The sequence below is a fragment of the Pan troglodytes genome, chromosome 10 (assembly GCF_028858775.2).
Source record: "Pan troglodytes isolate AG18354 chromosome 10, NHGRI_mPanTro3-v2.0_pri, whole genome shotgun sequence".
Lineage (NCBI taxonomy): Eukaryota > Metazoa > Chordata > Mammalia > Primates > Hominidae > Pan > Pan troglodytes.
Window position 1 is genome coordinate 7,887,594 of NC_072408.2, and position 15,194 is coordinate 7,902,787.

General features: G+C 38.4%; 1 protein-coding gene and 1 non-coding gene across 47 annotated transcripts in view; both read left to right on the forward strand.

The window, feature by feature from the left end:
* Nucleotides 1-15,194, forward strand: part of WNK1 (WNK lysine deficient protein kinase 1) — a 159,491-nt gene that overhangs the window by 14,537 nt on the left and 129,760 nt on the right.
* On the forward strand, nt 13,711-13,836 carry LOC112205159 (U4atac minor spliceosomal RNA). Its single transcript, XR_002939010.1, has one exon. It is a non-coding gene; the product is annotated as a U4atac minor spliceosomal RNA (small nuclear RNA).

Consider the following 15,194-nt stretch of genomic DNA (forward strand, 5'->3'; position numbering starts at 1 on the left):
TGGCCTCCCAAAGTGCTGGGATAACAGGCATGACCCACCACGCCTGGCCGGGTTGATAGGGGTTTTCAGTCTTACCTACACATGCAAATCTCCTTTCCCTCTGTAATCCCCAAATTTAGACTTTAATTCTCCTGTCTTTCAAGGGGAGTTGCCTTACTCTGTGTGGGTTCAGGGTGAGGGAAACTTTTCAGCCAGTTTATGCATTGAAGTACATTGAAGTTTATCAGGGAATTTCTAATAATAGTGAACTTAAAATGGAAGGCCTTGGAGTTGTAGTTGTTTACCAGAAGAGTTTTTGGCTTTTTCTGCATACTTCTACACACCTCTTACCCCCCTTCCTAATTGATAGAGACAGATTTTTATCAGGTCACACATGGAATCTGCTACTCCCTTTGAATTCAGGTCTGTTTGCTTCAACGACGTAACTGAGAAGGACCACTCTAGATGGCTCCTTTCTACCTAGACATGCTCTTTTCTACCTAGACAAAAAAAAAGCCACCAGCCATTAATAAATGGTAAACTATCAACTTAAATATTTGTTCTGCCTACCCAGGCACCCTACTACATAGAGGGGCTAGTTTAGGTTTTAGTTTGGTGACAAATTGTTTGTGTTGCATTGTATCAGGTTTTTTTTTGTTTGTTTGTTTTTGAGGCAGAGTCTCTCTCTGTCCAGGCCCAGGCTGTAGTGCAGTAGAGAGATATATTGGCTCACTGCAACCTCCATCTCCCGGGTTCAGGCAATTATCGTTCCTCAACCTCCCAAGTAGCTGGGGTTACAGGCGCTTGCAACCATGACCAGCTAATTTTTATATTTTTAGTAGAGACGGGATTTCACCATGTTGGCCAGGCTGGCCTAGAACTCCTGACTTCAAGTGATCTGCCCGCCTCGGCCTCCCAAAGTGCTGGGATTACAGGCGTGAGCTACCATGCCCGGCCTGCTTGTATCGGTTTCTTTATGTCTCCACAGATTTTTTTGTTTTCATGGACATAAGTGGGGAGCATAGAGATATTTTGCTAGTGATCATCCTCTGGCTAAAGCATAGTTTGATTTCTGTGATAAGAATCTTGACCATATTCTATCCCTCATAGAAGGGCAGAAGTGAAACTGCCATATTACCCATAAATACCACTATTATAGGCTTTCACAAATCTGTATTTACTGAGTGTGTACTTGGTGTGAATACCTCATTAATGTTTTAAACGTCTGCCATTCTTATTCTTTTAATGAGTAAAGTTAACTTCTTCAACAACCAGTACTTAGCTAAATATTACACAATATAATTTTTCCCTTTCTTCATGTAATGGATGAAGTGTTTTTGTTTTTGTTTTTGTTTTTGTTTTGAGACGGAGTCTTGCTCTGTCACCAAACTGGAGTGCAGTGGTGCAATCTCAGCTCACTGCAACCTCCGCTTCCCAGGTTCAAGCGATTCTTCTGCCTCAGCCTCCCGAGTAGCTGGGATTACAGGCACGCACCACCACACCCGGCTAATTTTTTGTATTTTAGTAGAGATGGGGTTTCACCATGTTGGCCAGGCTGGTCTCAAACTCCTGACCTCATGATCCACCCGCCTCAGCCTCCCAAACTGCTGGGATTGTAGGCGTGAGCCACTGTGCCCAGCCTGGATGTAGTATTTAAAGAAAAAACAAAAAACTCTTTACTGTGAAATACTTTCAAACATAACAGTTGTCCCAGATTTGGCTAGAAGCTACCTTCCGTTTCCTTTTTTTTTTGACAGATTCTCACTCTGTTACCCAGGCTGGAGTGCAGTGGCACCATCTCTGCTCACTGCAACCTCCGCCTCCTGGGTTCAAGTGATTCTCATGCCTCAGCCTCCCAAATTGCTGGGATTACAGGCGCATGCCACCACGACCGGCTAGTTTTTGTATTTTTAGTAGAGACAGGTTTCGCCATGTTGGCCAGGCTGGTCTCAAACTCCTGACTGACCTCAAGTGATCTTCCCGTCTCAACCTCCCGAAGTGCTGGGATTACAGGTGTGGGCCACCATGCCTGGCCCCTTCTGCATCCTTGTTATTAACATGTCCCTATCATTTTTTTGTGACATCCTTACTTTCTGTACAAGATGTTCTCAGTTCATTTTATTATTCCCCCACCCCAGTCCTGCAGCAGCAATTTCTCCTAGAGCCCTGGTTCTTTTTGTTGTAGAAAGGTATTCAGAAAAATCTGGGTGCCAGGTGTGCTCGGCTACTGGGCCTGTTTGCGGTGAAGAATTAGTGTCTTAGTTCATTTGCGCTACTATAACATAATATATAAAGAACAGAAGTTTATTTCCTCGCAGTTCTGTAGGCCTAGAAGTCCAAGCAAGACAGAGGCATCTGTTGAGGTCTTTCTTGCCACGTGCTCACATGGCAGAGGGCCTCAGGGCAAGAGAGTGTGAACCCACTCTCAAAAGCCTTTTTTATAGCTGCATTAATTCATTCATGGAGGCAGAGCCCCACTTCCCAAAACACTGTTACATTGCATAAGTTTCTTTTTTTTTTTTTTGAGACGGAGTTTCACTCTTGTTGCCCAGGCTGGAGTGCAATGGCGTGATCTCAGCCCACCACAACCTCCGCCTCCCAGGTTCAAGCGATTCTCCTGCCTCAGCCTCCCTGAGTAGCTGGGATTACAGGCATGCGCCACCACATCTGGCTAATTTTTTATTTTTAGTAGAGACATGGTTTCTCCATGTTGGTCAGGCTGGTCTCAAACTCCTGACCTCAGGTGATCCACCTGCCTCGGCCTCCCAAAGTGCTGGGATTATAGGCATGAGCCACTGCGCCCGGCCAGCAATTAAGTTTCTGATACATGAATTTGGTGGGGAGGAAGCATTTAGACCATAGCAGTTAGGAAATATTTATAAGTAAGCATGTGTGTTTTGGATTTTGAAAATTTAGTACGAAAAAGAAAAGCATTTGTTTTCAAAAAATTGGATTACATATTGAAATGATGATGTTTAGATATATTTGTTAAATATATTAATCTGTTTCTTTTTACATTTTTAATGTGACTACTAGAAAATTAAATTTCATTTAGCTCACATTATGTTTCTGTTGACCATCGCTAATTTAGACTATTCTATTAAAATGCTGTGAAAGTTGATGCTACAGCATATTTACTACTTCCTTTTAAAAAATATCTTAATACCTTCCTTTTTGTGGTTTCTTGCATTAGCATCCTCTACAGGCCATAATTCTTTGCTGTTGCTGAACACAGAAATTTGGGGTTTTAAACTCTTAGTGGTTTGTGATGCTTTTCATACCAGATTGTTAAGAAAATTGGAATCCTCATTCTTTAAAATATTATCTTTTGTTATTTGCCAGCATGTCCAGTAATCAGAAATGGCATTTCTTTATGGCTTTGTTCTTTGAGAACTTTAATTGTTGTTAAGAGAATATTAGAAGTGTTTACTATAAATATCTTGAAATATTTGGGAAATATTTTGGTTTATTTCAGATAAACTGCTAGTGTATGTTTGGAATACGTTAAATGCATAAACTTACTGCTTTATATTTTCTTTTTTTTTGGAGACGGAGTCTCGCTCTCTCTCGCCCAGGCTGGAGTGCAGTGGTGTGATCTCAGCTCACTGCAACCTCTGCCTCCTGGGTTCAAGCGACTCTCCTGCCTCTGCCTCCTGATTAGCTGGGACTACAGGCGCATGCCACCACGCCCGGCTAATTTTTTGTATTTTTAGTAGAGATGGGGTTTCACCGTGTTAGCCAGGATGGTCTCCATCTCCTGACCTCGTGATCCGCCCACCTCTGCCTCCCAAAGTGCTGGGATAACAGGTGTGAGCCACTATGCCCGGCGCTTTATATTCTTTAGTAATTTCTGGCCATTGTGGCTCCTTAAGCTTGTTAATTAATTTAGTGTCCATATTCATATCTTAATGATACTGAGAAATTGGTTAAATTGGTTTTTGGTGTCTGTCTCTTGCTTATGAAAGATAAACTGTAGTTCAGCTATTCATTAGCATTGAGTTTTTCTAGAACAGTTAAATTTTTTTGTTTGTTTTTGAGACAGGGTCTTATTCCACCACCTGGGTTCAAGCGATTCTCCTGACCCAGTCTCCTGAGTAGCTGGAATTACAGGGGTATGCCACCACGTCCAGCTAATTTTTGTATTTTTAGTAGAGACACGGTTTCACCATATTGGCCCGGTTGATCTGGAACTCCTGACCTCAGGTGATCTGCCCGCCTCGGCCTCCCAAAGTGTTGGGATTACAGGCATGAGCCTCTGCACCCAGCCTTAACTGCTTTATTTTAATAAAGTTGTAATATATTTGAGATGGCAAGACCATTCTCTTCAGACTGTTAATGGTAATTTTTTAAAATTATTTTTTATTTTTAGACTGGGTTGCACACTGTCACCTAGGCTGGTCTTGAACTTCTAGCTTCAAGCAATCCTCCTGTTTCAGCCTCCCAAAGTATTGGGATTACAGGCTTGAGAAACCCTCTTAATTTAATGACTGCAGAAGCTTACTTTTTTTTTTTGCATAAGGGCCTTTGATAGTCATTGTTTATGGCTACAAACTAATTTGATTTTGACTAAATTATCTGAGTTATAAACTTCATTTATTTCCACCTTAGTTATTGTAACCATCCTTAAATCATACACAAAAAAGATGCTTTAAAAAATTAGTAAAACACTCTCGTTATAAAAATTAGGAAATCAGAGGAGGAAAAAGGAAATAAAAACACCTGCAGTCAGTATCTTTATCCAGAGATAAGCATTGTTACTGTGTGTGACACACTGGTTTCTGTGTGTTTGAACTCTGTTTTTATAGTTATCGTTATATTGTATGGTTGTACAGTTTGCCTGTTTTACCACATAGCAAAAGCATTTTCCCATTTAAGAACTTGAGGTTTTTAGATTAAAAAGCAGCAAAATATTTGTACACAGTAATCATAATTGGGGTGTGTGTGTGTGTGTATGTATGTATGTGTGTGTGTATGTATAGGGGTGTGTGTATGTATAGGGGTGTGTGTATGTGTATGTATGTATGTATGCCACCATACAGCTGCGTAATTATGTGTATACATACGTATGCACACACGGTTATGTTGCTGTATGGTGGCATCATTTGCCTGATTTACCTTATAGAAAAACCATTTCCCACATTAAAATTTTGAAGTTATATATAAAAAACACTTGAATTCTTGAGTATATATATATTTTTAATTCTCAGTAAGAGAAAATTAGAATGTTTGTTCCACAGATGCAAACATTTAGTTAGAATTAAATCTAGTAAATTGATCATTGATACATTTGATGGCTCTGAACAGAAGTTTAGAAGTCATGGTTGATATATTACAAAGCTAAATTATTTTTTTCACTTCCAGTCTTTGTTCAGAGATTTGCAAGAAAGTCCATTCACTGCTTCGCATATAATTTGGGGTATTATCAGTAGTTTGTTTTTAGAACAGTGGTACTGTGTGGTTCAGAAATTTGTAAAAGCCAAGTGTTAGGGGGTTTAATAACAGTACATTGTAAGTTCTTTGAGGAGCTGGGCATGGTGGCTCACACCTGTAATCCAGCACTTTGGGAGGCCAAGGCGGGCAGATCAGCTGAGGTCAGGAGTTCGAGACCAGCCTGACCAACGTGGAGAAACCCCATCTCTACTAAAAATACAAAATTAGCCGGGTGTGGTGACGCATGCCTGTTATCCCAGCTACTTGGGAGGCTGAGGCAGGAGAATCGCTTGAACCCGGGAGGCGGAGGTTGCGGTGAGCTGAGATTGCGCCATTGCATTCCAGCCTGGGCAATAAGAGCAAAACTCCATCTCAAAAACAAAAAAGTTCTTTAAAGAAGTTTAGTTTCATATATTGACTAAGCTATAGGGGGAAAAGCCTTACTGTGCCTTTTCCACTTCCTACCCACTCAATCTAACCTAAGTTGGCTTCCTTTATTTAAAGTGTTAAATCTACTCTAGAGCATACCAAAGATATTTTGGAAATATAGGAAATTCTTAATGCATTTAAAAGGAACTACTTCCCAGTTTTTTTCCCATCATAGAAGTAATGTATACTCAGCGATATCTTAAAAAACAAGGAAAAATAAAAACGAAAATAACCCCACTGAAGTTTCATCACTAAAAGACAATGTCGATATAGCATTTAGAATGTTTGCCTGTTCCTCCCTCTCATGATGGATTTTAATATTTATTCACCAAATGTTTATTGTACTCCTATGTGCTTGAGGCTGTCTCAGGTAGCAAATAGAGAAAAAAATTCTGCCCTTGTGAAACTTATGTTTCAGCGGGATCATAGGTGTATGTTTGCAATTTTATATCCTGAACATTTTATAATTCAGTATAACATAAGAATTAGTATAAATATTTTTAATAGCTGCTTGACAGTTCCTTATGTGCATATGCCATAATTTCCTTCATTTCCCCGCAGTGTTAAGTATGTTATTTTTGCTATTGTAAATATAGTGGGCGAGGGTCTTACTCCACAAGGTTGTAACCATGAAATAATATTTCTGTTTTATGAAAACCAAATTTAATCTGTGTTGTATCCTTACCTAATTGAGTTGGCCATTATTTCCCTGCACAAATCCCCCTCCCTCTAATCCTTGGTGAGCTTCGTACATTCCAGAACTTTATCAGGAAAGGGCTTTCCTCCAGTCTTTCACCTACACCGCTTGTCATTGACATGCCCATTTATGTAAGTCTGGAAGGTTTCTTTAAGGCCTCGTTACAGAGAATATTGGGTAATAGGATCTTTGCATAATTTTCCGAAGGAAAGTTTTTACCATTATTGTCTCTCCCTTCTCCCTGCAGCTCCCAAGGAGGGTGAGTGTATTGATCTTTTCTGGATGAATCCTCTAATCCCTTCCTTTCCTCCAGCATCTACCTCTCAAACTCCATTCTCATCCCCTCCCTCTTGAGTATAATCCAACCAAACTCCTTCCTTTGGGCCTGGACTTTCTCAGACAGAAGCCAGCTGAGGAGACTGTCTTCTAATTGCTGGTTCTAAAATAACAGTCTTGAGGCTAGAGGCCCACAAGGGCTTGGAATAGGAGAAGGGAATTTGCCTACTTAGCCTTGTGAACAAAACACTGATCAATACCTCAGATTTCACTGTTTAGAACTATTTTCTTAGGATTAAATTTCAGAAATGGAATTACTGGTTCTAAGGGCATGATAAGGGCATGAACATTTAAATACTTTCTATTCATTGTAAGATTGTTTTCCAGAAGAGTTATATAGATTTTCAGTGTCCCAAGTGAGAGTTCTTATTTTATTAACCCCATTTATCAATACTGTTAAATATTTCATAAACTATAGTTTATGTCTGCAGAACTTCCCCCATATGCTTTGATAATAATAACTAATTGTATTTCCTCTTTTGTCTTTTGTTGTATTTTTGCCTTCAGGTGCTTTTCTCCCCTAACCAGTTTTCATAAGTTCCTTATATCAGAATGAATCCTTTTATATTTTCTGCAAATATTTTTCAATGCCGAGAATTTAATGTCAATAGTATATCACTGTTTATACCATCAAATTGGTTAGTCATCTTAATTCTGTTTTTCTTTTTTTCATTTAAGTATAGTGAATCTTTGAACTTGATAGGTGAATTTCTGGTTTTTTATCTTCTTGATATTGGTGTTTAAAATGGATTTATCTTCATGGATATATTTATGTTATAGTATTAAAATCTGAAATTGAACTTAGTATACAAAAAATAGATTTTTAAAATGTTTATACTAGCTCCTTATCAATGTTTAAAATTTTGCTTTTGCAGTTACAATAATGGTTATTCCCTTATTCTGTATTTACTAGTAGAGAGTAAATTAAGACATTACTGAATACAATGAGATAAATGGCTTATCAAGTAACAGTCTTTCTTGTAACACAAATGAGTTCTTAGATCAGTTGTCTTTAAATTTGTCTTGTTATGGCAAGTTGTGTTTTCAGTGGCAACTTTTTTTAGGGCCTAACGTAAAGTTTGATCAGAAGTTTGACGTGTAATCCCAGCACTTTGGGAGGCCAAAGCCAGAGGATCACTTAAGGCCAAAAATTTGAGACCAGCCTGAGCAACATAGCAAGACCTCATCTCTGCAAAAAAAATTAACGTATTAGCTGAGTGAGGTGGTACATGCCTGGAGTCCTAGCTATAGTTCAAGGCTGCAGTGAGCTATGGTCGTGCCACTCTACTCTAGCCTGGGCAATAGAGCAACACCTTGTCTCAAAAAAAAGTTTGAACTATGTTATGTTTGAAGGGCTTGTGTTCTCAAAATGGTGAGAAAAGGGTGGCGATTTGATACTATTTATGAACCAGACACTGTGTTTTATATATATTCTTTTTTATTCTTGTGTCATATATTCTTATGTCACCTGAATGAGGTATCAGTCCCATCTTACAGGGTGAAGAGACTGAAATGAAGTAATTTGCCAAGCTTGTGTTCAACAAACGTAGAAGTGGCAGTGGAGCCTAGATCATTCTTGTTTGTTTGTTTTTCATTTTTGTTTTAAAAGCCGAGCATGCTTCTCTTCAAACTTTATGATTACCTTGTAGTGCACGTTAAAACTAATAGCTCAGGTTGTCTGTGACTCCAAAGACAATAAAGACAGGATCTCATTCTGTGGCCCAGACTGGAGTGAAGTGGCAGGATCATGGCTTACTGCAGCTTTGAACTCCTGGGCTCAAGCAGTCCTTCCCCTTTAGCCTCCCGAGTAGCTGGGACTACAGGCATGTACCACCATGCCTGGCTAATTTTTAAAAGTTTTTGTAGAGATGGGGTCAAGCTGTGTTGCTCAGGCTGGTCTCGAACTCTTGGCCACAAGTGATCCTTTGCCTCAGCCTCCCAACGTGCTGGGATTACAGGTGTGAGACACTGTGGCCTTTTTCAGTTTTCAAGCTGCTGTTTGTTGTTACATTTTAAAAATGTGAAGTTAAAGTCAGATCTCTGTGTGTGTTTGTGTGTTTGTGTGTGTGTGTGTGTGTTTCTTGAGATGGAGTCTCGCTTTATCCCCAGGCTGAGTGCAGTGGCGCAATCTTGGCTCACTGCAACCTCCACCTCCCAGGTTCAAGCGATTCTTCTGCTTCAGCCTCCCGAGTAGCTGAGACTACAGGTGCATGCCACCGTGCCCGGCTAATTTTTTGTATTTTTAGGAGAGACAGGGTTTCACCATGTTGGCCAGGATGGTCTTGCTCTCTTGACCTCGTGATCTGCCCGCCTCGGCCTCCCAAAGCGCTGGGATTACAGGTGTGAGCTACCGCGCCTGGCCCAGATCTTAATGTGTTCTTGCTCTGCGTGGTGTTTGTACCTGGGCTGGTGCTTTGGGAGAGAAGTTGCATTGTATGGTTGTCCAAGGACTTCCAAGAGACAGTAAAAGAAAATTAAGATTTATTATAAATTAGAATGTGAACTATAGAGAATTGACCCATAGTGCTATGTTTGAGTCATAATAACTGACTAGTGTTTACAAAGACTTATTCACACAGAGTAGCTATTCATTCAGAAGTGTTGAAGATAAAAAGACTGTACTAAATGACCTCTTGGTCCCTTTATTGTTACTATTCTGTGATTTATTGAGAATTATGTGTATATTTAAACTCATTCCATGATGTGCAGTGTTAACTTTTTAGTTACTTTTCTTATTGGATAAAATTAGTCAGCATCTGTGCTTTTTTTCATTTGGAGGGATTTTTTTGGTTGTTTTTTGTTTTTTTTTTGAGACGGGGTCTCGCTCTGTCACCAGGCTGGAGTGCAGTGGTGCGATCTTGGCTCACTGCAGCCTCCGCCTCCTGGGTTCAAGGAATTCTGCCTCAGCCTCCTCAGTAGCTGGGACTACAGGTGCACGCCACCACGCCCAGCTAATTTTTGTGTTTTTAGTAGAGACGGGGTTTCACCATGTTGGCCAGGATGGTCTCGTTCTCCTGAGGTCGTGATCTGCCTGCCTCGGCCTCCCAAAGTTCTGGGATTACAGGCGTGAGCCACCGCGCCCAACCTGGAATTTTTAAGTAGCTAAAGAATTAGATTTGTTTTTATGTGAAAGATATGATTTTGTCATAGAGTTAGGCACTTGTGTTACTTTGGACCAAACGTAGTCTGCTACAATTTTGAGATAGAGCTAGATATGATCTACCATGGAACATAATTCAGCTATGTAATTTCTCAAGTATTAGTATATTATGAACTGGGAAGCATTTGAAGAGAAACAGTGAAAGCAAAGCTCCTGGTATTTTTCATGAAATGACAAGTGGTAAATAGTATCTATTAAAATTCACTGTAGTTGCTCAGTGAAACACATCAATAGCTACATGGTAGCTGTTTAAGAAAAATAACTTACCACAGACTCAGGAAACTTTACAGTGTTTGACTTCCAACAGTTTACAGTATTTATCATCTGTCTTTGTTTGCTGTTCAGATATGGTAGATTCGTCATATTAAACAGAAGCTTCATGCGGTAAATGTGACTCTAAAACATAATCCAAAACTTTGGCAGTGGATGCCAGATATGGTAGATTCGTCATATTAAACACAAGCTTCATGCGGTAAATGTGACTCTAAAACATAATCCAAAACTTTGGCAGTGGATGCCTTGTTACTTTAGAAAGACTTTAAACCTCACTTTGTATTTAGTGCTCTAGCTATCAAATCTATAAGTAGTAGCTGAGTCCGGGTTACTTAAATGATTTAAATGATGATATTCTCACCTAAAAGGACTCATTTACCAACCTAAGCAATTTCGCCTCTTTGCTTATAATTAGGGTTAAATTGTGCTTAAACTGTTTACTTGACCTGTGGGAAACCAGAAGAAGGCTACTCCTTTATACTACTGAATGTTTAGAATTTTAATACCTGTGATTGTGGTTTGATGTTTTAGTTTTAAAAGGCATTGAAAATCTTGAAATTTATGTAAAATTCTCTTTTTAAATTTTTTATTATTAATTTTTTTTTCGTCTTTTCCTTTTTCTTTCTTTTTTTCTGAGACGGAGTCTCACCCTGTCACCCAGGCTAGAGTGCAGTGGCGCCATCTTGGCTCACTGCAACCTCCACCTCCCGGGTTCAAGCAGTTCTCCTGCCTCAGCCTTCCGAGTAGCTGGGATTACAGGCATGCCATCACGCCTGGCTAATTTTTATATTTTCAGTAGAGACAGGCTTTCACCATGTTGGCCAGGCTGGCCTCAAACTCCTGACCTCAACTGATCCACCTGCCTCAGCCTGCCAAAGTGCTGGGATTACAGGTGTGAGCCACCGTGCCCGGCCAATGATCTTTTTTTTTTTTTTTTAAAGTCATTCGTAGAAATTGGAAGGAAATACCTATCATGCTAACATTCATTAGAGTTTAAGATTATGAATGACTTATTAAAATATAAAATGATAAGGACAGTACATGTAAACTCTAGAACAAATTTTAAATTCTTAGTAATACTGGTAATAGTTATTAATACAGGTATGACTTCTCTCTCATGCTCTTTCTGGTGAACACCACCACAGGGTCACAGTAAGGTTCTAAAAATATGAGCAAAAGCTGGTACTACCAGGAAATTCAAATTCCATACCTGGGAATCTCAGAACTCAGGGAGGAATAAACATTACAGGGGGAGCAAACAATAATGGGGAGTATTGTTTGAGAAATAAGAAATTAAGAATTTTACTGCTCTAAAATATAAAAGTAAAACAGGTGAAGTCTGGATTTTCTTTTGTTTTTATGAAGTTCAGTGGGAGAGCATTCTCTTCTGTTAAAATTGCCACTAATTATGTGTTTTTTCTAAATCATATTGTCTACTTTTCTCCAAAACAGTTGAATAATGTACTCATTTTCATAAAATTTTAGAAAAATTAGTGAGTAAATTTTTGGCAGTTATTTTATTTGACATGTGAGTGGTATTTGCTTTCAGATTTCGAAATTCCCTGTTGGGAAAGTAATTTAGGTTATGTTGCTGTGACTATAATATTAAAATGCACAGACACACTATAAATTCCCTTTCCCTTAATTTTCTTTGCCTTTCTTTTCTTTTCTTTTTTTTTTCTTTTCTTTTTTTTTTTTTGAGACATAGTTTCACTTTGTAGCCTGGGCTGGAGTGCAGTGGCACGATCTGGGCTCACTGCAACCTCCGCCTCCTGAGTTCAAGTGATTCTCCTGTCTCAGCCTCCTGAGTAGCTGGAATTACAGGTGCGCGCCGCACCTGGCTAATCTTTGTATCTTTAGTAGAGACAGGGTTTCGCCATGTTGGCCAGGCTGGTCTTGAATTCTTGACCTCAAGTGATCCACCTGCCTCACCCTCCCAAAGTGCTGGGATTACAGGCATGAGCCACCGCGCCTGGCTCCTTTCCCTTAATTTTCTGAAAGAAAAATTCACATACAGCCGTGTGAATTGACTGGACTGTGAAATTAAAATAGTGGATTTTTTAGGTCTTTATACTGCAAGTTTGAGAAATAAAGAACAAAGCATTTTCTCTGTGGATGCGAAGAACTCTGTACTTGACTCAGCTTCCTTTTTCTCTTGCCTGCATTTTTTGTTTACTTCACTGGCTTGATTAGTCATAATAAGGCTCAGTACCTCTGCCATTCCCAATGTTAAGCAGTTTTTTAAAATTTGGAATTTTGTGGATAATCATTAACAGGGTTGCTTAATGGGTAATGTTGTTTTCTTTATGGAAATAATTTGAGGCACCTTTTCTGGGGTTCTTGGCAAGAAATATGAGTTTATTATGGATATTTAGGAAAGAGGATGTAGAAATAAACCTTTGTTTGTAGTATGAAGCTGTGATAATCTGCCCCATCTTTGTCTAATTCCGTTTTAACTTCTGTCCTTAACATGTTTCTCTTCTTAATCAGTTGTCAGTGAAGATTTATTTATCAGGAGATGGGAATGGAGTATTTTGGATATACTTCAAGTTTTGAATGATAACCGTTAAAATACATACAATGTTTTAATAGTGAGATACACTGATCACAAAAATATGGTCTGATTTAACTTGATTTTGTGGTACTTTTCTTCTAAGTTTAGACAGATGATAGAAATTCACAAAAATTTCAGTCATAGTTATGGCCACAGTTAGGCATTCCCAAAGGAAGTGTGTTGCATTCCTAAGTGTAGTGTGTTGCATGCACTACTGAGCATAATGGGAAAAGAAAAGTGCTATAAAAACCTAAGTACCAAGTAACTAGCTAGAAAAAGCTTTTAATGGGAGAGCTGGCATGGTCATTAATCTGGTAGAATAGTATTTGAGGAAACAGTTGCATGTGTTAAGCTGCAGTTTCTTTTGGTTATTGAAAACCAAATAGGAAATTCTGAATTAATACTTACATGCTGAAGTATCTTTGTGGAGCTTATTTTGAGCATTAGAGTGGGAGACTTAGTTCTAATGCAAACTATAGAAGAATGACCTTGGGTAAGTTTGTTGTCTAATTAGTAAACTGAGTGGTAGAGTTGGATAATCCTGTCAGCTTTAGGCCCATGCCTTAAATATGCTTCTTATCCTCTCACAGTCAAAAAGGATTTTTACCTTGGTACAGTCTGATTCCTGCAACACCTCTCTAGTTATTGAATGTATAGTAGTTTGCTATAGACAGACTACTTTGCAGTGGCTATCAAACCTTTCTGAGACTCATTCTAAGAAATACATTTACATTGTGACTTAGTATATGCACACATAAAAAGAAGAAAGTTTCACAAAATAGTTTCCTTACTAGCAATGAGCTGTTTTTTGTTTTATTTCGTTAACAACAACAACAACAACAAAAACTGCTAACCATCTTTTTCTTGGGGTTGCACTACTGTCCAATGAGCACATAGTGAGGGCAGTACTGCTAACGCCTACATAACATGCCTGCATCATCTAGAGCTTTGCTTTACCTTGGTACAATTTTTGGAAGAATGAAAAACTGCTTTTCCACAGGGGGAAAATACTGTTTACTGCCCATCTTTGAAAAACATTTTACTTAGAGCATAAACTTGAAGCTAGATCCTTTTAACCACTTAATTAAATCATACAGTAAGTTGTTGATAGCTATTTGCCACAAAATGAAAATATAGTGGCTATATGAATTTTAGCTGCTGTCACTGTTCATTAATCATAACATAAGCTCTGAACACAGTGTTTCTTCTTAGAAAGGTACAAATGATTATGATTTTGTATAACAACTGAAGTTAGGTGTGTGTGAAGTTTTCTAATTGCTGGTCTTCATTAGATAAATTAAATTATAATTAAATGATCTGTTTTATTTTTGCTTTTTATTTGGTCTCTTATTAATAGGCACAATACTGGCATTAGCTATAACACAAACCAATGGCACTAAAAATCTTCAGAACCTTTTTGGATTTGAGTTTTTGAAAGATATTTTGTGGAGACTACAGATTTAATTTTAAAGTATAAATATGCTCTTATTTTAAATAAATGGGGTTTATACTTTGTGTTCTAACGATTGAGATAACCTTTTTTTTTGAGAACTTAAATTAAAATTCCCAGTCTTCTCTAGTTCTGTCAGATTTCTTTGTTCCCCCTCCCAGTGGTTGAGTTCTTATGGGATTTGTGGCTTATTTTTTAAATCCAATGATTAAAATGAAGTTTTCTGGCAATATTAATATTTGTGTGAATCTGGATATCCTCCTCACTTAACTTCTAAGGCTTTTTCTTCATCTGAAAATGACAATTTTGTATACTTGGCTGGATTATTTTAAGTAACAAGTAACAAACACTGTGGTAGACTAACATTTGAGTTTGAAGTTTCATATAATTTTAAATCATTGTCATCGACTGACTTTGGAAAGTAACTTCTGAGATTTTTGGTCTGAAGCGACCCTGAAAGTTTATGACCTAATTATCATTTTATTAGGCCTGAATGTGAATGTTGCATTTTGAGAGGAAATAGTATAGAAGTAGTTACATTGCTGGGTGACTGATCTAGCAAGTCCCTAACAGTGCCACTAAGCTGTCCTGTAGTACATCTTATTTAGTTCTCTCAGTAACTACATAGTATGTTGTCAGTCCTATTTTATAGATGAGAAAACCAAGGGAACAATTTGATAGAATAATGTTTCCAAAATCAGAGATCTAATCTTAGAAGGCTTAGTTGAATAACATTGGATATATTACTCTGCGGTTCCTAAGTCTATGAATTAATGGGAATTTTGAAATCTAATTGAAATCCAAGGAGAAAGTGATAGAAATAAAATTGTAGTGAGCGATGTCGGCTCACTGCAACCTCCACCTCCCAGGTTTAAGCGATTCTCCT